Below are 24,213 nucleotides of genomic sequence, written 5' to 3' on the forward strand. Positions count from 1 at the left end.
GTGACACAAGATCGGGTTAAGCGGTGATCTTTCCTTTTTCTCTGAAAGATGGAGCTGCTGAGTGGTTGAGAGATCTGGATATGGAGAATGAAGGAATTACAGACTGGAATTCCTTAGCTCTTGCTTTTTAAAAGAGGTACTTCCCGCCTCAGAAGACTAATGCACTACGAAGTCAAATTACCAGTTTCAAGCAAGGAGCTACTGAATATTTGAATGAAGCTTGGATTCGCTTCAAACGTTTGGTCCGATCAGTTCCCCATCATGGTTTCCCTAAGTGGTTTCTTTGCAACCAGTTTTATAACGGGTTGTATGACGATCATCGTGCCCTTTTGGATTCTTCTGCTAATGGGAGGTTTCAGGACAACACCAATGATGATAACGCGTGGAAGTTAATTGATCAGATTACTACCCATACCGCCAGGTATGGCAATCCTAGGGGAAGCACGCGAGGTACTGGTGTTAATAGCGCCCTTGCGGCACAGTTAAAGACTATTTCAGCTCAGATTGCCGAGATAAACACTACCCAATCATTGGGTAGTAAGGAGAGAGTTCATGCTGAGGCGTGTCTTTTATATGATGTTTTACATCCTATTTTCCACGCATTTCAGAGCTCATTCGCGTAGTTTAAGCTGCCATTTCCCCTATTTCCGTCTACTTTCGTGTTTTTGTACATTATTGCAGAAATGTGAAGAATTCAACGGAAATCGAGCTAAATCCGCCCCCGAGTATCCTGTATTGCATTTTGACGTGAAGTATTCACTTAAGGAACGAGCTTGGTGCGCAATTCAAAGCCCAAAAGACAAATACACGAGAAATTGGAAGAAGTCAGTGTCACTACTTGATCGATCGACCACGCTTGCCTTGATCGATCGACCAACTTGCGGGTTCCAGAAGCTACTGTACACTGCTATTTAGTCGATCGACCGCCACTCTTAATCGATCGACCAAGCCGCTATCCCAGACGAGAATTAAAAGATCGAGGAAACTTAAGCCCATTGTTTTTAGGTTTTGATAATAAGTGTTACGTATATTTTTCTATATAACGTAACCTAGAACAGGAGATTATTCATTCAGTTTTTACTAGTTCTTTAGCCAGTTTTCCAACATTCAATAATTAGGGTTTTTAAATACTATTTCGTACAATTACTCTCGCATTCGGTTTCTGGATCTCTTGCTGCAATTCCAATCGGTACTCTTCTGCTAATAATTCAGTTTGCTTTATTATCGTTTTGTAGGATAGAATTGCTAGTTAGTTTCCCAAAACCGATTCATCATTTATGTTAATTGTTTGTTCTATTATTTCAAGCATGAATTCTTCTGTCTATTTTATTAGTTTTATTGTTGTTATCGTCCTTAGCATGAGTAGCTAAATAGTTTGTGCTAGGATGTAGGGGAATTATAGTATAGGCGGCAATATAATGAACACGGCCTGATTCTCGTGTCAGTCGATCGACTGACCACGTGAGGTTTTCCCTCGTTTTAATTGATTTAAATGTTGTGTTTGACGAATCGAATGCATGCGACTAGTTGAATACTTAATATTTGACTGACCCATTAGATCGAGAGATAGGGACAATTGTTAGATCACCAATTAAAATGACTAAACTATGCTAAGATCGAAAGATAGGTAAAGTTTAGACCGTTAGTCACTTTTCAGGACGAAAGTTAGTATTAGTGATATTAGGGACCTATATCGAGATCGAAAGATGCTATTTGTTAAGAGTGGACCGAGAGGACCTCTTTATTTCCCGCCTCATATATTTGATTTAGACCTGTTTAGTATGCTGCCGCCGAAATTATAACGAACCGATCATCCTAGGACCCCTTCTCTATCTGTTTCATCTGTTTATTTAGTTTATTGTCTTTATTTGCTATTAGTATAGACCAAATCAAATCAACCCCCACTTTTGTTACCTTAGACTAAATTAGACAATTAGAAATTACATTCGCCTCCTTGTGGTTCGACCCTGTTACCACTAGCCTAGGTTAGTTTTAATAGGAAATTATAAATCTTATTTTTGGTACTCACAACGACGGGTATCAAATTTTGGCGCCGTTGCCGGGGAGGCAATTGTTCTAATTTTTAGTTGTTTTTTATTTTGTCTTTCTTTAGTTTAAGGGACTTCCGTTCCTTAAACTTTTCATATATTCTTTTTGTAGTTTCTTCTTATGCACAGGTCACAGGGTGGTGAACTAGTACCATTCAATCCTGAGATCGAGAAATCCTTGCGCGAGTTGAGACGATCACAAAGGGTATTACCGACAGAGGAAGAGCTGAGTACTCTGTCAAGCTACTACGAGAACGCTCTGTTCTGAATCCGACTCAACCTCCACAACAGCAGCAGCAGCAAGCTTATGTGCCCCCTCACAAACAACTATATCAAAAACCTCCCTATGTGCCGCAGCAGCAACAATCCCAAAATTCCGAGTTCACCGAGTTGAAGAACTTATTGCTGAAGGAGTCCCAAGCTAGAGAGGCCGGGATGAAGATGCTAGAGAGCCAAATTGCTCAATTGGATAACAAGAGTACCACTCGAGCTCCGGGACACTTACCGAATCAAACTGACCAGAAAGAGACCCTAAATGCCATAACTTTGAGGAGTGGGTCTACCCTGGAGGGGCCTCCTATGGTCGAGGATGCCACTGCGAAAGATGAGGCAAAACCGAGTCAAAACAAAGCTGGAACGAGCAAAGGAAAGAAAAAGGCGTCTACCAGGTATATCAGTCGATCGACTGATATACCCGGTCGATCGACTGAAGTGCGGGTTACAGGAGCTTCTGGTCCTGTTCAACTCAGTCGATCGACTGACATCACTGGTCGATCGACTGAGATCGCTGCTGATAGTGAGATTTTTCGTCCTCCGATGCCCGACAACTTGAGGGATCATTTGTTTCGGGGCACGACATTCCCGAAAATATTGGGGAAAGACCCGAGAGTCTTTGATGGGTCGATCCGGCTCAAGTACGACCCGATGTCGATCAATGGTTCACATTTGAGACGGTCTGAAGAGGGTTCAAGCTTCAACAAGGAGAAAGTAGTGGACTTCCAGCCTAAGTCCACGGATACCGGCATACGCGATTTAGAAGAGAGGGCTAAGCTACTTCTTACAGCCCAATATCCGGAAAGACTAGTGCCGACGAAGGAACAGGTATCTTTCAATAAATTTGAAAAAGTTATTCGTAGCTTGAATGTACACGTGCCTTTCCTTGAGTTAGTTAATCAAGTGCCTGCCTATACTAAATTCATGAAACAACTCTTGTCTAAGAAAAAGTCACTTGAGAATGTGAATACTGTCGCATTAACCAAAGAGTCATGCTCTTATTTGTCTCACACTGCACCTCACAAGCTAGAAGACCCAGGTAGTTTTTCTGTTCCTTGCAATATAGGTACCTTCTCTATTGAGAAGGCATTATGTGACTTAGGAGCTAGTATAAGTGTAATGCCCCTGAGTCTTGCTAGGAAGCTCAAATTGACTAGGTTCGCAGTGACAGACATGACAGTACAAATGGCTGACCGATCTGCGGTCCAGCCAATAGGAGTCTTAGAGGACATCCCAGTGCAAATAGGGAAGTTCTTCTTCCCTGTTGACTTCGTCATACTTGACATGCCTGAGGATGCCCATATTCCCATTATTTTGGGTAGGCCATTTCTGCACACTGCTGGTGCAGTCATAAATGTTGGTTCGGGTACCTTGACTTTTAAAGTAGGGAAGAATTCCATTGTTTTTGCCCAACCTGCTAAGAAGAAGGACCCCATGTGGCCTGTGACTTGCAATACGGTTTCTGAAAAGAAATCTTATTTTATACTTTCTGATATGCCTGCCTCTACTCCTATTCCTGTCATAACCCCTCCGCCCCAGATTGGGAGCAAATTGGAGGAAGATTTGTCTATTTCTGATATTGCAGGAGCTGGTTTGGGGAAGGAAGAATTGCAAGTTACTCCAGCAGCAAAGAAGCCAATCATCTCACGAGGCGGTCTTGGTTGCCTCAGCTATGGCACTGATGAGGAAGTTGATGACGAGCCGGTCAAGGCAAGGGAGTCCGACTTGGACTTTGATGAGCAAGAAGAGGTCATTGACTGGGGAGATGATGAAAGTGTTGATCCGTTGAGCCATACGGACGTGGAAGCTAAGAAGGGTGCAGCTGATAAGATAAGCACCGTTGAGGCTACCTCTAGTAGCCAGAAGCCGACGAAGTGGGCCATTCCGTGGCCGTTCTTGATCAACTACTAGTTGATCACATGTTTTCCAAACATTTTATTTGCTTTTGTTAGACACTTTTTATTGCTTTTGTGTGCGCGAAACTTCGCATTTTATTTTGCTTGCTTAGGATTTTATACGCTTTAGACTTTACTTTGGGTTTTGCGCAATTTTAGGCGCGTATTATTGTGCACTTGCAGGTTTTTAGACCTCATTAGCTCAAGTAATTGAGCAAATACGAAGAAATCTGAAGTACAGCAGTATTTTCAGTCGATCGACTGGGCTATATAGTCGATCGACTGGTCTGTAGTTTCCAGGAGCTACTGTTCCTTTCACCTCGGTCGATCGACTGAGTGAAGTGGTCGATCGACCGACCTGCACTGCTGCGCCAATTTACGACCTCTCTCCTGCTATGTTTGGTCGATTTGCGGAATTAAGGGAGTTTTCTACTCCACTTTATCTTCCGTCACTATTTATTTCTTCTATTTTTCTCAATTATGCACATAACACCACTTCATTATTGTCTTTCTCGGTTTTATGCGTGGTTCTTTGTCTTTTCAGGTACTTATTAGTAGCATCTGCCACTCAAAACCTCCTAGCTCTCGCTGGTTTGGGGAGGTTTCCTTTGCTGCGCTTAAAGTCTTGTGAGTTTCTAAGTCTTTACTTCATGTTTTATTTATTTAATTTTCTCGCAAATTCCCGTTTCTCGTTTCTTCATTACATGATTTTGCACAATGGGGACATTGTGCGATTTGGTTTGGGGAAGGGTTTTGCGTCGCATATCATTTGCTTGCATTCACGTTTACATTCTGTTTTGCATTGTTTATTTCATTTTATATATGTATACCAAAAATTCAAAAAAAAATTGAAAAATTTCAAAAATTTCAAAAACATGCACGTTTATTTTAGCATATAGGTCGAGTCGGAACGGTAGTATTTCAAGGATGATATTGCATTTGCATTTTTTTATGCCTAAGCCTTGCTAATTGACATGTTATTAGTAGAATCATATATGCATAGTCTACGAGTTTTCGTTAAATTACTTGCTGGACTTGAGACTTGACTTAGATTTTTAGCAAACTACTTATATATTCTGAGTTATTCGAGCCTATAACTGGTGACATCTATGACCAATTTATCTAGGATGTGAGTAGTACTCCTTATGAGGCATGTTACATAAATGTGCATAAATTTGAACTTAATCTACTTAATACCTGTATGCATTCGGTTTGTGGTTAGTTGACACATGTGGTAGAGGTTTTCCTTTATTCATTTTACCCATAAGCTCCACATTGCCAAAAATATCCTTTTTGTCCTATTTACTACATCCTACATTTAGTCTGTCCTTTGTCAAGCTAGTAGTTTAGTTGTTGGGATTGTCACTTCGTTTTTGGTAGCCAATTGCTCTTATTTGAGATTTTGTTGGGAAGATGAAATGAAAGAAAGGAAAGAAAGAAATAGAATTGAAAAAGAAAAAAAAAAGTGAAAAATGATTCGAAAAATGAAAAAAAACATTCTGTACTGTTCATAGCAGTCGATCGACTGCCAATTCTGGTCGATCGACTGGAGTTCGAAAGAAAAAAGAAAGAATCAATTCGCATAATTCAAGCCTTTATCTTATGGCGATTTTTGCTCCCATGTATTATTCATATCTTATGGGGAGTTAGTTGATTACTTTCATACTAGAGACTGTGAGATTTGTGCTTGCTATAGCACCGTTTCATTTGATTTTGAGCAAGAAGTTGGATGTTGCCATATGGTTCCGTTTTGGTACTAGCTTGATCACCTGTACCTCCACTTTTCCATAAATTTTTTGCCTCTTCTTACCCATACCTCATATATCCACATATATACCTCGGCATGTGTCATGGTCTTTTGTTGGTTGGAATGCATATGTACGGTTGTAGAGATTGTTTTCATATTATACTGCAGGCATGTTCTTATAGGTCGTAGTTAGGTGAGAGTCTTTACAAAAAAAAAAATGAATTCTTTCTATCCTCTTATATTTTCACCTGTGCTTATGAGAGATTTAAGCGACCCGTGAGAGTCCGATTTGATAAGTCTCTATGGTTGACGGTTCAGCAGTTTTTAACGACCTCATAACTCGTTTGCATGATTCGCATTACTAATTGATTGTTAGTTATTGCATTAAATTGGTTTAGGCTTTAGATATTGTAATTCGCTCTGAGATCGAACTCGTTCCATTAGGTTTTAGGATCGAGTCTAGTTCTTGCTTGGGGACAAGCAAGGGTTTGGTTTGGGGAAGTTTGATGCGTGTCTTTTATATGATGTTTTACATCCTATTTTCCACGCATTTCAGAGCTCATTCGCGTAGTTTAAGCTGCCATTTCCCCTATTTCCGTCTACTTTCGTGTTATTGCAGAAATGTGTAGAATTCAACGGAAATCGAGCTAAATCCGCCCCCGAGTATCCTGCATTGCATTTTGACGTGAAGTATTCACTTAAGGAATGAGCTTGGTGCGCAATTCAAAGCCCAAAAGACTAATACACGAGAAATTGGAAGTCAAGTGTCAGCTACTTCAGTCGATCGACCACTGCCTTCAGTCGATCGACCAACTTGCGGGTTCGAAGCTATCAGACATGCTGCTATTGATCGATCGACTGCCACTCTTAGTCGATCGACCAAGCCGCTATCCCAGACGAGAATTAAAAGATCGAGGAAACTCAAGCCCATTGTTTTTAGGTTTTGATAATAAGTGTTACGTATATTTTTCTATATAACGTAACCTAGAACAGGAGATTATTCATTCAGTTTTTACTAGTTCTTTTTGATTTTCCAACATTCAATAATTAGGGTTTTTAAATACTATTTCGTACAATTACTCTCGCATTCGGTTTCTGGATCTCTTGCTGCAATTCCAATCGGTACTCTTCTGCTAATAATTTAGTTTGCTTTATTATCGTTTTGTAGGATATAATTGCTAGTTAGTTTCCCAAAACCGATTCATCGTTTATGTTAATTGTTTGTTCTATTATTTCAAGCATGAATTCTTCTGTCTATTTTATTAGTTTTATTGTTGTTATCGTCCTTAGCATGAGTAGCTAAATAGTTTGTGCTAGGATGTAGGGGAATTATAGTATAGGCGGCAATATAATGAACACGGCCTGATTCGCGTGTCAGTCGATCGACTGACATACTTGGTCGATCGACTAACCACGTGAGGTTTTCCCTCGTTTTAATTGATTTAAATGTTGTGTTTGACGAATCGAATGCATGCTACTAGTTGAATACTTAATATTTGACTGACCCATTAGATCGAGAGATAGGGACAGTTGTTAGATCACCAATTAAAATGACTAAACTATGCTGAGATCGAAAGATAGGTAAAGTTTAGACCGTTAGTCACTTTTCAGGACGAAAGTTAGTATTAGTGATATTAGGGACCTATAGCGAGATCGAAAGATGCTATTTGTTAAGAGTGGACCGAGAGGACCTCTTTAATTCCCGCCTCATGTGTTTGATTTAGACCTGTTTAGTATGCTGCCGCCGAAATTATAACGAACCGATCATCCTAGTACCCCTTCTCTATCTGTTTCATCTGTTTATTTAGTTTATTGTCTTTATTTGCTATTAGTATAGACCAAATCAAATCAACCCCCACTTTTGTTACCTTAGACTAAATTAGACAATTAGAAATTACATTCGCCTCCTTGTGGTTCGACCCTGTTACCACTAGCCTAGGTTAGTTTTAATAGGAAATTATAAATCTTATTTTTGGTACTCACAACGACGGGTATCACATGCTATGAGTCAGCAAGTAGAGGAGTCTTGTGCTAGATGCGGTTTAGACGGTCACAGTGCAGCTGATTGCATGAGCACATTGGAGCAGGTTAATGCCTTTCAGGCTTACAGACAAGGTGCACAAGGTACACCTTTCTCCAACTTTTACAATGAAAGAATGAAGGAGCATCCATTCCTTCAATGGTCTAGTCAGAATGTGCAAAACCCGCAACAGCTGCAACCGCAAAAGAATACTTATGTCCCTCCCAACAATCGTGGTAATCAACCACAAGGGGGATATCAAAGGCAAAATCAAGGAGGCCAGCATTTTAACAATCAATATCAACAGCCTCCTCAACAAACTCCTCAACAAGCTCTGAACAATGAGATGGCAGAGTTGCGCAGTCTTTTGCAACAAACTTTGTCAATGCAGCAGAAGCAGACGGCTCAAATTTCTGAGCTGCCCACAATAAGATGCTAGATAATCAGGTGGGTCAGATGGCACTTCAAAACCTGTCAAAACAGGTCGTGGGTCTTCCTCCTCAAGGTAAACAAGCGCACGAGCAAGCAAATGTTATTCAGCTGAGGAGCGGTACTACATATGAAAATCTCGATCTACAAAGCCTTAATAATGATGTGCCCACTGCTGATGATGAGGCACCTTTCATGCATCCCGAGGGATTGGGTAATTTGGAGCTTAGTGATGATGAAAAATAACCTGACGAAGTTGAAACACGAGCTGACGATAAAAGCAAAAAGAACGAGAAAGCTGAACCTGCTCAGGTTCCTCGATCGAGTCAGCCCAGGCTCGATCGAGGATCCAGTGTGCTTGATCGAGTCACCTCCAGGCTCGATCGAGGCACCTCCTCGACAGACAACGGTGTTTCAAAACTTGATTCTAAGGTCAAGCAAGCCGAGCCCATTACTATTGCACTACCTTTTCCCCATCGGCAGCAAAAATCCAAGCTAGATAAGCAGGTTGGTAAGTTTATGGAGGTCGTGAAGAACATACAGGTAAGTGTTGCCTTCACCGAATTAAATACTCAAGTGCCGGCTTATGCAAAATTCATGAAGGAGATTTGACATGGAAGAGATCCTTTGATGCGGTGGAAACTATTGCTTACACTCAGAAGTGCAGTGCCATGTTGCCGATCAATTCACCGCCGAAATTAAAGGACCCAGGAAGCTTTTCTATCCCTTGTCATATTGGTCATCTTGCTATTAGTAAAGCTCTTTGTGATTTAGGAGCTAGCGTCAGCGTTATGCCTTATTCTATTTGTAAGAAATTAAATATGGGTCCGTTGACAGTTACTACTATGACACTACAGATGGCCGATAGATCTGTTAAACACCCATTGAGGGTGTTGGAGGATGTTCCCGTTCGTATTGGGAGGTTTTTCATTCCCGTTGATTTCGTTGTCATGGATATGGCTGAAGACAACCAAATCCCTATCATTTTGGGCAGACCGTTCCTACACACTGCGGGGGCGGTTATAGATGTTAGGCAGGGGAGATTGAATTTAGCTATGGGGGATGATACAATTGTCTTTAACTTGGAAAAAAGCATTAAAACATCCCATGATAGAAGAGACTTGTCATAGTATAGATGTTGATTTTACTATTGATGAGTGTCTTCCTATGTGTTTGGACAGGGATCCTCTGGAGATTGCCCTAGTCACGGATTCAGCTGATCAGACGGGTTCATGGAGTCCAGTAGTTCATCGGATTGAGAAGCTTCTAACTGGAGAGGAATGCCTCCGTCAAAGGGTATATAGTTTGGGTACTGCCTCTAAGGTAACTGAGGTAAAGAAACCTGAACTAAAACCTCTTCCCTCTCATCTTAAGTATGAATTTCTTGATGACTGTGAAATGAACCCAGTGATTGTCAATGCTAGCCTAACTGAAGGTCAACTATCTGCTTTGTTGACTGTTTTGAGAACTCATAAAAAGGCCATTGGGTATAGCATTGATGATCTGAAAGGTATTAGTTCTGATTTTTGTATGCACCGAATTCATTTGGAAGAAGGCCACAAGCCTAGTGCGCAGGGTCAGAGACGACTAAATCCTCCAATGCAGGAGGTGGTGAGAAAAGAGGTATAGAAATTACTTGATGCTGGTATTATCTACTCTATATCTGATTCTAAATGGGTCAGTCCTGTCCAAGTTGTACCTAAGAAGGGAGGTACTACAGTAGTAAAAAAATGATAAGAATGAATTGATTGCTACTAGACTTATTACAGGATGGAGGATGTGCATTGACTATAGGAAGTTGAATACAGCCACTAAGAAAGACCATTTCCCACTTCCTTACATTGACCAAATGTTAGAGAGATTGGCATGTCATAGTTACTTCTGTTACCTAGATGGCTACTCCGGTTTCTTTCAGATACCCATTCATCCTGACGATCGGGAAAAGACCACTTTCACATGTCTATATGGTGTATTTGCTTATAGGAGGATGCCCTTTGGTTTATGTAACGCTCCTGCTACTTTTTAGTGTTGTATGATGGCCATATTTTCTGATTACATAGAGTCTATCATGGAGGTCTTGATGGATGATTTCAGTGTATATGGTACTGATTTTGATGTTTGTTTGAGAAACTTGACCAATGTTTTGCAGCGCTGTGAGGAGAGCAACCTTGTTCTCAACTGGGAGAAGTGCCACTTTATGGTTACTAAAGGGGTGGTGCTCGGTCATTTGGTGTCAGGTAAGGGTATTCAAGTGGACAAAGCTAAGGTTGAGGTAATTGAGCAACTCCCGTACCCGGTTAATGTTAAAAGTGTGCGTAGTTTTCTTGGTCATGCAGGGTTCTACCGCCGCTTTATTAAGGATTTTTCTAAAATTGCTCAACCTCTAACTCGGCTGCTCCATAAAGATACACCTTTTGTGTTTACTGACGAGTGTGTTAAGTCCTTTGACAGGATTAAACAAGCTCTTATCTCAGCTCCCATAATCCGATCACCGGATTGGAGCCTTACCTTTGAGATTATGTGTGACGCCAGTGACTATGCCGTTGGAGCTGTTTTGGGGCAGCGAAAGGACAAGGTGTTACATGACATTTATTATGCAAGCAAGACTCTTGATGATGCACAAATTAACTATGCTACTACGGAGAAGGAGCTTCTTGCAGTTGTCTATTCTTTAGACAAATTTAGAGCTTATCTTGTTGGTTCTAAAGTTATTGTTCATACACTACTACATAAACGGAATCTTGCGGCGCTTTTTAATCACCTATTGCGACGCTAAATAGCGTCGGAAGGATCTTTACCGACGCTTCCAAATGCGCCGCATTTGCCTGTGCCGCTACCCCCTTTCCCGGCGCTACAATATTGTATCGGTATAGCTAAATTTTAGCGCCGCAAAAATTGACGAGCTATTCTTGTACTATACCAGCGCTTTTAAAGCGCCTCAACTAATATTTTATCATTGTCTATTATGCACCATTATGCCTTTGTTCACGACATGCTTTTTACCTTACTTTTATACTACAATCAACAATGTTATTTATTTCACCCGCATTTTATATTATTTTGCTTTTTAACAAACATATTTCTTGCATTGTCACAACATGTACACAATGTTTTGAGAAACAAACATTTCTTAGCATTAAACAACTGTAACATCAAATACATGGCCAAACACATACAATAAGAATAAATGTATCTCAAATAAAAAATACATCAAAAAATGTATCCAACTATCCAAACAACAAATTTCTCTACCACAACACTAGCAAGTGACTATTTGCGGCATCTTGTAAAGACATCTTCGGTGCCCGTTAAGCAATCCATGCGATGAAGCTTGAGCTTGACGATACAGAAAGCATCTTGAACATAGAATTACTGAAAATTCAAGTGCAAACAATGTAAGTCGCTTATCAAATTATAAGATAATTAAAATTTATTATGTTATTTAATATTATAGCTAATTAATACCAATAGAAGACCGCTAGACCAATCCATCAAGAAACAGAAATGACATATTGCCATTATTGACAAGAGAAGCAAGAAAACACTTAAAATGTTAAAAGGAGAGAAAAGACATGGCACCAAGAGAAGATATGATGATCAAGAGAAGTCGGAAACTTTTCTATTATTCTAATAACATACCAAGAGACTTCAAATTTCGGAAAGGTTTTGATATGAAATTCAAGTAGAAGAGAAGTAACACCTGTTAGAATGGCTTTATCAATGAAGGATTACAATTTGAAGTGAGCATCTTCTGACTATGGTGTTCCTGTTTGGTCAGCTGCAAATTTTCAATAGGAAATCCCCAAGTCAGCCACTACTTGCTTGTCCATTGCTAAAGAAACTAACAATAAATATTTTCTAGCATTTAAAGATACCTTAAAATGGCTTAAATTTTCATTCAAAGATAGAGAATATCAAAGGCAAGTAATCAGATACTCTGGATTTATCAAACCTGATCAATGCAAACAAAACATTATAATTTTTACGACAGTGTAAGAAACACCATGTCGACACATCTTTGGGCATATAAGCAATCAAATACAATGGTACAATGTTTCATAAATCCTGTGAGAATTCACCTTAGTCTGCTTGTGTTAAATGTCGTTCAAATTAACCCACTAAAGTTGCCTTATGGTTAAAAAACCTCTTTGTTACCTTCTTCAGTCAATTGGCAATTGTTTCATTGTCCTGCTAATAGAAAGATAAAGCTAATTCAAACCAGTTAAGAGGGAGTTAGTTCAGAATACAAACAAAGAACAATACTTCTACGAGTCAATTGGAGCACACATAAAAAAACACTCTCTGTAAACGCTTGTTCCATTAGAAAAAAAAAAGATATATCAAATAGACCAATATCACATAGAAAATGAAATCGACTTTGGATTCATTAGTAAGATCTCTCAAATAATAAATGCACTAAGTTGGAGTTTCTACAGAAGTAGCAAGCATAACCAATGCAATCACTTAGTCATTGGTCAATAAAAAACTCTTCATAAAAACTTCGAGAAACTTGTATACCAGTACTAATTTATATGCTCTCTTACTTAGATTTGTGAAATCATGTACAAATATGGGATTCCTTGTTTCAATACTAAAAATATCCGTTAAATAAAAGTGAACTGCAGTTTCTATTATTGCATATAATCACCCATTTTCACAACTTTGACATCATCATTCATTACACACTAGCTTGTAAAATGTTGCTTCATAGACATATACAGTAACCATCACACATCAGGCTAAAATCAATTCGTCTCACACAATGGAAAGTTCATGTTCTCAATGACATCTTATGCCCAATCAATTAAGTCACAAAATGATCTAAAAATCAGTAGGGAAATGGCCAAGAAACTAGAATCAATCAATTAACTCGGACAACCTAAAGTAAGCAAAACAAAACCTAAAAGTATCCATTACACCGAAAGAGCATATAAAAATCATATTTGCTGCACCCCGAGACAAGTGTTTACTAAGGATTGACCTAAAAATCAGTAGAGAATTGGCCAAGAAACTAGAATGAAATACTTTTAGCTCATCAGAAGCTCCCAGCCACGTTAATAGAAGATGAATAATGTCTCGAATCCATCTTGAAATAAATCAAAGCAAAAAAATCGCAAAATATATGTAAAAAAATATACAATATTCATTGTTTATAACCAGAAACACAAGAGAGAAACCACCAAATAATTGATTATAATTGAATCATCCGTAAAATAATTAACGAAACTCTAGATTTTTCGCATCTACATAATTATTTTGAATCACATCGATGAATTTTTGAATAAAATATAAACGAGATTTTAACCGTCTCAATTTGAGCAACTGAAATTCGAGAACAAGAAGCCAACAAGTGAATTGGGGATGGCTAGGTTTTTATGAGATAGAGAAGAATAGGAGCAGTTTGGGGATTTTAGAAGAGAGAAAGGGGAAGCTAATGAGAGTCTTGAGACTTCTTAAAAACTCATACCGGTTCTTATTTATTACTTGTATTGCGTTATTGAGCAGCGCTTTTTAAAAGCGCCTTCTTTGTGAGTCAATTGGGCTTATCTCAGCACTTTATAATACTAGCGCTGCAAGCTAAGTGCCTCTATAAACCTTTTTTGTAGTAGTGATACTGACCATGCAGCTTTGAAATATTTTAACCAAACAGGAGGCTAAACCTAGACTTATTAAATGGATTTTGTTATTACAAGAATTTGTTTTAGAAATCCGTGATAAGTCTGGTGCTGAAAATGTTGTTGCAGATCATTTGTCTAGGCTGAGATTTGCAGGAAGAGAGTTCTTGCCCATTGACGACTCTTTTCCAGATGACCAACTTTTAGCTGTAGCTGCGAATACTCTATGGTTTGCAGACTATGCCAATTATTTGGTAGGAGGTATGCTTCCTCCTGACTTATCCTATCAGCAGAAGAAGAGATTTTTGCATGACGTGAAGCGATATTTCTGGGACGATCCATATCTGTTCCGGGAGTGCGCAGACGGTATCTACAAACGATGTATTCCAGAGGGTGAGGTACGTGCCATCCTTTCTCATTGTCACTCTTATTCTTATGGAGGTCATCATGGTCCTTCTAGGACATTTGTTAAGGTAATGCAGTCGGGTTTTTATTGGCCTACTATCTTAAAGGATGCTACTACTTTTGTCCGTTCTTGTGATGCATGTCAAAGGACGGACAATATCTCGCAAAGGCATGAGATGCCTCAGACTGGAATCGTCGAGGTGGATATTTTTGATGTTTGGGGCATTGATTACCAAGGGTCGTTCCTTACTTCTCATGGGAATCAGTATATATTAGTAGCTGTAGATTATGTTTCTAAATGGGTGGAGGCAATTGCCACCTCCACTTGTGATGCTAAATCTGTTGTTAAGATGTTTCAGAAAATTATCTTTCCACGGTTTGGAATGCCTCGCGCGGTGATCAGTGATGGATGAACGTCATCTTAATTCTCTCTTGAAGAAATATGGCGTTACACACCGCAGAGGACTGGCTTATCGTCCTCAAACCAGTGGACAAGTAGAGATTTCCAACAGAGAGCTGAAACAGATCTTGGAAAAGGTAGTAAGCAAGAATAGAAAGGATTAGAGTCGGAATCTAGATGACACTTTGTGGGCTTACCGTATTGCATTAAAGACGCCGATTGGAGCATCGCCGTACCGTCTAGTCTATGGCAAATCTTGCCATTTACCTATGGAGCTTGAGTACAAGGCTATGTGGGCCATAAAGGAGCTGAATATGGATCCCTCACTGGCGGGTGAGAAACGACTGATGCAGTTGAATGAGCTTAATGAGTTTCGACTGCATGCCTATGATAGTGCTCGAGTGTACAAGGAGCGAACGAAGAAGTGGCATGACAAGCATATTTTGCCAAGGGAATTTCATGTTGGTGAGAAAGTTCTCTTATTTAACTCTCGTTTGCGTTTGTTTCCAGGTAACTTGAAGAGTAGATGGTCTGGGCCGTTCACTGTAGCTGATGTGAACAAAATTGGGTCAGTTACACTGCAAACTGACAAAGGAGAGACCTTCAAAGTGAATGGGAAACGATTGAAAATCTACTATGAAGGAGCGTATGTTGGGGTAATAGAGGCTTTGGACCTCTTTGCCACTGATTCTTCTTGCTGATGAAGAATTATGGTCGTGCGGGACCGCAAAAACCAGCGCTACCGAGAGGCAGCTCGGATATTGTAACTTATTAATTTGTAATTAGGATTTCAATTTAAGTATTGTATTTGCTTTTACGTTTTCCTTGAATTTTGAGAGATGAGAGGAGGGAATTTCATATGTTTTCTGAGTATTTTGTGCAGGCATTGACGGAAATTGAAGTTAGGAATAACAAAGAATGAAAAAGGACGCTAGCAGGTGGTTCCTCGATCGAGTCAGGCTGGGCTCGATCGAGGAACCAGTGTGCTCAATCGAGTGCAAGTGTGGCTCGATCTAGGCACCAAGAAGGGAATTAAAATTCCTTAAAACGAGAGTTGGCTAGTCAGGATCTTGGTTCCTCGATCGAGCCAGGCCGGGCTCGATCGAGGCAACTTGCTGAACCCGGTTCCGCGTTTTTCCAAACCGGTTTTATGCATTATTTGTTGTTAATATTTCCAATTTCTTTCTTCATTTCGTCATTCTTATTTGCTATTTCGCCTGCACTACTCCTCTTTCTCTCTTAATTCTTCATCATTCATCATCAAATCTCTCTTAAAACTTGGGTTTATTTGCTTATTAAGTGTCTACATTAATCTCTTGTGCTTATTTTTGCAATTTCATTGCTATATTTGCTAAGGTAAGTCCCGATTTGTTCTCTTTTGTCCCGGAAAAATCTGAAATTTCTTGCTTAAAACTTGAGTTTATTGTATTGAATCTTCCATTGCTCATATACAATTGCTATTTCCTTGCTTTTTAGCCCTTTACTTGTTGAATTTCATGCCTAATTTGCTAATTTGGGAATTAGGGTTCTTCAAAATCCGGGTTGAAATTATGCATTAAATTGGATAGAAATTGTGTTCTTATGCTTGGAATCTTCATTATTTGATATATAATCATGATCCCTAACTTTTTGGATGGTTTAATTGTGATTTTGAGTCTTAGAAATTGATTTTTTGACCCATATTTGCCAAAAAACGGGATTGTTTTTGTCTTATGGTTGGGGTATGATTGTATACTTGCTTATTTTGCAGAAAATGTTATCTACTAGGCAAGGAAACAAGAGGTCCCGGGAGAGGAGCGCTCCCATTCGTCAACCCGAGGTGATACCCGAGGTAGTGGAGTCTTCCGAGGAGGAGGACTTATCTCCTTTTGAAGATTACCCTTTTGTTAAGTTCCGTGACAAGGAACAAAGGGACATGTTCGAATATTTGATGACTAAATCCATGAGTGCTACTAGATGTGTGGATAGGAAAATTTTGCGAACCTTGAAGATTGATGAGACTATGTATGGCATGTTTGTCGAGATTGTTTTACAGGGTCTCTTTCTGCTTCATGAGTTGTCTTACCCTGCTTTGACCCTTGAGTTTTTAAACTCATATGCCTATTTCCCCGATGACCATCTTATCAAGTTTAGGTTGCTTAACGTGGAATGGTCCTTGACCTTTGACCGTCTTTCAGAAATCTTGGGGATTGACAAACACACTGAGGGGGATTTGTACAATGCTAGTGGGATGTCTGCCATCCGATATTTTCTCTTGTTCACTGGCTATGCGGATGCAGATGTCAGTAGTATGTCTTTGTTGGATGTCCAACATGTCTGTCTTCGATTGTTTCTACGGTATTTGAGCTATTTACTTTATGGGTGGCATGTCAAGAGCAAGACCTCTACCATTGAGGTCTTGATTCTTGCTAGTTACCTGAACCCTTATCGGGAGGAGTCATTCCAGTTTTCTCCCCCTGCTCTTGTGTGCTCAGCCTTTGACCGTATGATCGGGAGATACGGGGATCTTGACTGTGGTGCCCTTGTCACCAAGATTGCTCGGGCTGTTTGTGATTTTTGGGGTGATGACCCCTACGAGCCTATGGATGACCATGAGCCCCTTGCTGATGATGACCATTTTCGTTATGACATCTCTTATATAGCCATTAGGAATGGGAAGGACCATTACTGGAAGGTCCAGGGTGAGTTTTACATGCTTCTACCGTGTGACCGTTTACCGGCTGTCGATCCTCTTGAGGAGAGAATAGGTAGGGAGAGACCCCACCTGTTACTTATCTGATTCCACAGGACCTATTGGTCACCTTTCCCCGTTCCAGTACTACTGCTACCACTAGGGGGTGCCGGTGACGTCGGCAGCCTGCCACCCACTTGCCTGGCTCTTTTCAGCCTACTCCTCCTCCCCCACCTCGTACAGCCTATCCTACCCAGGGTTATCACTTTGACCCAGTCATTGAGATAGAGGTGAGGATTCATCAGGGCATTAACGTCGTATTGACTCAGCGTCGTATGTGGGAGCAGATGGAGGTTATGATTCTTGCTGCAGGTGCACAGTACACATGCACTTCTCCTAGTCACTACACCATACCTGGTGATGATAGCCGTGTCTTCCACCTTTTTGGAGTGACTCCTACTGAGTTTGGACAATTTAGTACTGATTATGGTGCTTTGGGTCGTCCTTTCTACACTCCAGTCCGTCCCCATCAGCCTTCTTCTGTTTTTCCCTAGGACGTGGGTGTCCCTTTATCACAGCGTGGGAAGTTTGGTCAGTTTGGAGCTTCTACTTCTGCTGCAGCAGCTTTCCCAGGGGGTGACCATTCTAGTGGCCGTTCTAGAGGCCGTGGTAGACATGGTGGCCGTTTTAGAGGTCGTGGTACCCCTGCTCCTGACCTTGAGCTGGTGTCTTTGTATGCTGAGATTGATGATTTTGATGAAGCTAACCTTGATGATGATGGAGCCCAGTAGTGACAGTTGGTCACTACAACCCTCTCTTTCAATTTGGTTTGGGGAGGCTCTTTGCATTACAAATTTGGTATTATCTTTCCTGTTTTTTGTTTTATTGCCTTTCTTATTTTCCCCTCTTCCCTTTGTTAGTTGTGTCCCATAGGTTGCTTGATTTCTGTGTGACTGCTATGCTGTAGGCGTCACAATGAGGACACTGTGACATTTAGGTTTGGGGGAGAGTGTTTATTTCTGTTGTGTGTTTTATTTATTGTTGTGTGTAAAAAAAAAATTCAAAAAAAAATTGAAAAATTTATAAAATACAAAAACAGGTTTTATTTATTTTGAGTCGAGTCGTGGTGAATTGTTTAGCAATGATGATAATTTGCTTTGTCTTTGCATTTGAGTCCCATTTAGTTGTCCATGTACATTGTTTTGACCTGTTAGCTATGATGAACAAAGCTCTTTACTCAAGTCTTGACCGTCACAATATGCCTTATGCCGAGTAGATTTGACTTTATTTTGTTGGTAAACCACTTAAATTTCTGAGGTCTTTAGAGCTTCCTAGGCCGGGAACATTAATAAACCGGTATAATTGTTATTTAGGCTGAAGAGTGTGGTCTCCTTGTGGAATATGTAATATCAAACTGCATAAGTGTGACATTAGTTTCTTAGCTTTTGCGCTTTCATATGATTGAGTACATGAGGAAACACGGTTCTTATTGTTCAAATATGCCATATATTACCCAGTTTTTGTTAGCCCGTTTGAACCATGTAGCCATTTTATGCCCTATTTCTTAGCTACATTCCACAATTTGCCTACCTTTTTCGGGACAGTCGCAGTTGCTTGAGTCTTTATTGTTATAGCTGCTTTGGTTGGGTTGGGACTTTTATTGTCATGTGGGTAGTAGCTATCTTTTTGTAGCAATTGTGTGACCTCCTATGTTGAAAAAGAAAAATATTATGAAGCAATGAAAAAGAGAAAAAAAGTGAAAAAAAAAAAGAAAAAATTTTGAAAAAGCACAAGGAAAAAAAAAGAAAAAGAAAGAAAAGAAAAAATGCTTGCTTCATTAAGTTTTGTTAGGAGGTCGTGAGTGGTAATTACTGGAGTCTAATGCACATTTGGAGAGCGTATTCATTCTCTCATATTTTGTCAAAGTTGAGATAATTTCTCCAGTTGGATGATTGTTCTATTTATTATTAGATTTGGCTATTGGTTTAGCGCTGCGACTACTATCTGAGCCTCACATACCCATACGTGCTTTTGCACAAGCCACTTCTATACCCATGCCACTTTACCACCATTATGTCCTTGATACATGTACTTGGTTTGTTTTGTGAATGCGCACTAGTTGGAGAATATTCTATCACATTAGATTGCATGTATATTTCATAAGTTGAGTGAGTGTCTTTATTCTTTCTATCTTACATATATCTCACCCCTTATGAGTGCATGAGTGAAACCGCGAGAATCCAACAAAATTGTCTTGCAAGGTTGAAAAGCATTTGGCCGAGTCTCGGTATCATGTCACATCTTGAGTAAGAGCTGCGTTAGTCTATTACCCGTGCCTTTAAATTTGTTTTAGTGGCACAAGTTTTGGTCATTACTTTGTTATAGATATGGATAGCTGGGATTTGTATGTGCCTAGACATTTGCTCTGAGTTATTCATTCACCATATGTTTGTTGTCCTTTGTTTGGTCTGATTGCTTTGCTTGAGGACAAGCAAAGGGTTGGTTTGGGGGAGTTTGATGTATCACTTTATATATACTTTTATAGCTCCCTTTATACCATTTTATATACCGTTTTCGTGCCTTTATATTGTTTACATGCCTTATTTCAATTAATTGTCGATACTGTCGCTATTTTGTGTTTTAATGTAGAAATGACTCGTTGTGAGGATAATCAAGCTAAGATGAGCGTAGCGGAGATGGCATAGTAGAATACACGAAGCAGGGTACGAGGAACGAGGAAGCATGAAGGCTAGAAGTGAAAGAAAGGAGGAAACCGTCTGTGAAGCTGGTTCCTCGATCGAGTCAGGGAGGGCTCGATCGAGCAGCCGTCCTCGATCGAGTCACCTCAGGCTCGATCGAGGAACCTCTCTGGCAGACTATTTTCCATATTTTCCTAAAACAGTTATCTTTTGTTATAAATTAGAAACTCGTACTTTATCATTAGGTTACGCTTTTATTTACTCTCATACAGTTGAATACTCTCTTAGCCCTAATCTTTCCTTACTACGGTACTAATCTTTCTTCAATAATTAATCGTTCATTGTTTTATGTTAATCGATTATTGTTCTTATTTTATTCTTTCAATTATGTCTTCAATCATGATTATTGTTGTTATTGCTTTAGTTATGAGTAGCTAATTTGCTCATCTAGGATGAAGGGGATCTAGGTTAATTAAAAAGGGAAATTGATTAATTGCTAGTGAAATCGCATAAGTTGTCGTTTGATTATTGTTCTTCTTCTAATTAATTAACTTAGGCCTAAGTTGTTAATTAGTGTAGCGAATTAATCCTTTCACCGACCGGGTTAGAATTAATATAGGCTGTGATAATCAAATAGATTGTATCTAATTATAGCGACCGCATGTTAGAATCGATCTAAAGGGCATAATAGAGTCGACCGATCTTATGATCTTGTCATCATGGCCATCTTTATAAGAATCATAAATAGGGGCTTCATCTTCCTTCAATAGTTCATCCTCCACCATCTCAATATTCACATCAAAAGTTACACCCTCATACTCACAAAGGCTAAGAGTATTTGGCGTACTCAACCTCATATCTTCTTCATCAAACACAACACTTTCGTACTCACAAGAGCTCAAGGAGGTTGGCTCTTCCCACTTCTCATCTTCCATATCAAAGGTTACTTTTTCAAACTCGCATTCATGGATATTGTCTAAAGGGTGGTGAGGGGTAGTTATTTGGGCTTTCTTCATTTGGGAAATTTGAATTTCCAACTCCTCACCTTGGGTAACAATGCCTTGAAGAACATTGTCCCTATTTTGGCTCTCCTCTAGCATTTGTTTGAAGAAGTTGATCTCTCATCATTTGGAGAATCACATTTTGAATGGCAAATTCATGCTCAATTTCTTGTTGTGGGTGTGGGTGAAAGTGGTTGTATTGTGGCATTTGAAATTCAGTGTAGAGTGGGTATTGGAAGGGTAGTAGTTGTGGATATTGGGTGTGGCGATTTTTGTGGGAAAAATTGGGGTAGTAGTTAGGATTTTCATTGTATGAGTCGTAAGGTAGGTTTATGTTGACTTGCTCCTCAAACTACCCATATCCATAGTCATACTCAAAAGATCCACCACATACTCCATATGTCAAGTCTTGAGCCATCATAGCTAAGACAAGAAAACAACTACAAGCATGTAAAGTACAATAAAACGGTATGAACGAACCTTGAGGAACAAGTTCCTCAAGATTAAAGCACAATTAAAATAGACAAACAAGTAAAAACTTAATCACATAACACCGTCCCCGGCAACGGCGCCATTTTGATGGTCACGCGGTCGTCACACGCCCAATCAAACACATTTATATTTCTCAACAAACAATTAGTTAGTGGTTAAGTCGAGGTCGATCCACGGGACGGTGTGCTTCGGGTTCTAAGTCTATCTATCTCAATTTATGCTAGTGTCACAATTGATTTGGGTTTGTACTTGTGTTCTAAACTAATGCAAGCAACAAAGTAAAACACGCAATAAAGCAAGTGAAGGTGTAGACAAATAATAAAGGATATTAGGATGTCATGGGTTCATAGGGGATTCATGGGAATTGATCATACAAACATGTTCTCATTTATATAGCAAGCACTTATTGTTGTGATGGGATCGAGTTGGTGTATAAGCTTACAATCCCTAAGAAGGTTTGGGTCCCGGAACCAAATCGATTAGATTGTACAACACCTACAAGTCGACTTAGTCCTTCCTATTCAACTATATGCATGGTCTAATGAGACTCGAGTTGGTGTATAAGCTTACAAGCCCCATTGAAAAGATAGGTGATGGGTAGAAAATGCAAGGATTCATAGGCTCGCATTTCATCAAACATAACATGTGCATAAGTTGAAATCACAACAAGCAAACAAATTAATTATGGAGACATATTAGATTAAGCATAGATCAATTCCCATGTTGGTTTCTCTTAATTTCCCATTAATCCTAGCTAAAGAACTACTCACTCATTATCATGGGAAACATGTCATTGATGGTGTCAATCATCACAACAAATATAAACATGATAAGAGGATGAGGAAATAAACAATAAAGAGTAAAGAGTAAAGAGATTATATCAAACTTGAGATGAATAAATGGAAAGGAAAGAATAATAGAAGATAACTTGATTGATTGATGAAGAGTTGTCAATTCTCCAATAATAACCCAATAATCTTCAATTACCCAATAACAATAAATTTGAACAATAATTAAGAAAAGATTAATGTGGAATGGTTGAGATTCATCTATTCTAATATACTCTTAATCTAATCTAAGAGGATTTTCTATTATGGGAACCTCCTCCTAGAGGGCTTAATCTCTTGATTATTACAAATGGAGTATATATAGTGGTACATCATTTGGTTAAGCAAGGGTAGATTAGTAAATATCATTACTAAGTGTTGAGTAGGGAAATGCAAGTCCCGAAGGAAATGCACATATCACGTTGCCAGTCCTACCACGATCCCCTCGGATCAGCTTGGAGCACGGCTAGTCTGTGAAGGGATCCGCTCGGATTGGCATCGGGACGCCCGGATCATAGCTCCCTAATCCGCTCGTCCTGGGAGCCTGGCGCTCGGATCATGGTGTTCTGAGACGCCCGGATCATGTTCGATCCGCTCAGATCCCTGGGCAGAGTGCTTCTCTTTTTTTAATGTCTAACAATTTGCTCGTCTTGAGTCTGGCACGCTCGTCTTGAGTCTCGGGACGCGCGGATTGGCGTCCTGTTTGTCTATTTGAGGTCGGATTGTAAAACGGACGTCATTTCCTCATCCGGACTCCTATTAGAGTGATTCAAAAGTCTAGACCACTTGATTTTTCGATTCCGTTTCATCTAGAATTCTTTCAAAGCTAAACAAGCAACTCTTGGTTTGAGTTCCGAGAAATTTCTTCTTGTAATGGCTTCCTTCTCGTCATCCTTGCTTTTAAGCCTATGATCCTTCTATATACTCTTTATTCCTACATCCCTGGTCATCATTCTTGCCTCCTACTCATATTAGTCCATCCAAGATCATCAATAAGATTCCGAATATGCGCGAGAGACGGGAATTCCGCCTAATTATCTCATTTCCTATAAGACATATAAAATGCAGTAGGAAAGCAAAATATAAAGAATTTGACGGATAAAATGGCCATGAAATGCTAGATTAGTATGAAAAATAGGTTTAATTATGGAACTAAATGTGCGCAAATAAGAGTCACATTAGGAACAAGACTCGGGTTGAAGCAAGCTTGTTGAGGCCTGAGATTGTTAGAGATTTGATCAGACATGATGTGAAGAGCAGGTTATCTACACAACTTAATCCAGTGGCGCATAGAGGAGATTTAAATTGGTTAATTTGTATTACATTGTCTTTGTGATTAATGGTTCTATTGTTTGGGTTTTACAGTTCTATTCAATGGTCAACTGTATATGCATCAAAGTTAACCACCATGTATTATTAATGCCGATTCTTAATAGCTTCTACAACTTGACAGTGAGCATGACCTCAATGAACGTATGCAACTCATGAAATTATACAACTCAACAGTAAAGACGTTCAACAACCTCCTTCAATAGAATTACTTATCATGCAGGTTGATATGGGTTGCATAATTTCATTGAGAAAACCGCAATTACCATTATCCGCAAGCCTAATATCTTCAACAATACACGTCGTACCTTGGATCTGCGCACGCATCGCGCGCGGAGAGACAACTAGTCTACTAAAAGAAT

This window comes from Silene latifolia, chromosome X, assembly GCF_048544455.1.
Source record: "Silene latifolia isolate original U9 population chromosome X, ASM4854445v1, whole genome shotgun sequence".
Classification (NCBI taxonomy): domain Eukaryota; kingdom Viridiplantae; phylum Streptophyta; class Magnoliopsida; order Caryophyllales; family Caryophyllaceae; genus Silene; species Silene latifolia.